Here is a 1020-nt window from a genome sequence, read left to right as displayed (position 1 = left end):
TCGCCTGCCCAAGGCCACATGTCAGTCTGCAGAGCGGGGACTCTAGCAGAGGGGATGCCGGGGTGACTGAGGCGGCACCGGGGCTGGGAGACCCTGCGCTGCTTCAGAGGGTCCCTGAGCGGAAGCCGGGCCCAGGGGGGCACAGGACAGGGCTGGGAGCCCACAGACAGTGAGGGGGACAGCCCTGTGGAGCGGGGGGCTGTGCCCAGCACCCCCGGCACTGCCAGCAGGACACTGGCTTGACCTCCGACTGCCCCTCAGTCTTTGGTCACTGGCATCATGCCCGTGGCCCAGCCCAGGCCCCACATCACTCCCGCTGCCGGGGGGACTGGGCGGGGTTCTTCTCATGAGAGAAGAGGGGCCCGGGCCCTCCAGTGTCACAGTTGTAGCTCCTCCCTCACAGTGAGGGCCCGTGGAGCCCTCCTTCTCCCAGGCCTCCCTACCCCTGACTGGGAGCCAGGCACCCCTCACTGCAGGTCTCACTCCTGCTCTGTGCCCCCCGCCCCCCCAACCCTCCTGGGGCCCCGGTGCAACGCCTGCTGAGTGGGGTGACGGCCAGCACGTTAGTGGGTACAATCAGTCTGAGGACTCGCACAGGGCTCAGCGGACACTGTGCCTGTGGCACAGAGGTTTTGAGGCTGTCTGTTCACTCAGCTGCCCTCTGGGCCAAAATAGTTTGTTGGTATTATTTGTTTATTTATGTTTAAATATATTTTATTGATTTCAGAGAGGAAGGAAGGGAAAAGGAGGGAGAGATAGAAACATCAATGATGAGAAAGAATCATGGATCGGCTGCCTCCGCACACCCCCCAATTGGGGATCAAGCCCACAACCCAGGCATGTGCCCTTGAGCGGAATCGAACCCGTGACTTCAGTCCGCAGGCAGACGCTCTATCCACTGAGCCAAACCGGCTAGGGCTCCGTTGGTCAATTGTTAGGGAACCTTGGTGGCGGACATTGCCCAGAGCATGATGGGACCCTGGGTATGGGGCACTGTGGGACACAGGAGAGGGGACCCTC

This window comes from Myotis davidii, unplaced genomic scaffold (genome assembly GCF_000327345.1).
Source record: "Myotis davidii unplaced genomic scaffold, ASM32734v1 scaffold934, whole genome shotgun sequence".
Lineage (NCBI taxonomy): Eukaryota > Metazoa > Chordata > Mammalia > Chiroptera > Vespertilionidae > Myotis > Myotis davidii.
Note: the sequence above shows the minus strand (reverse complement) of the source record.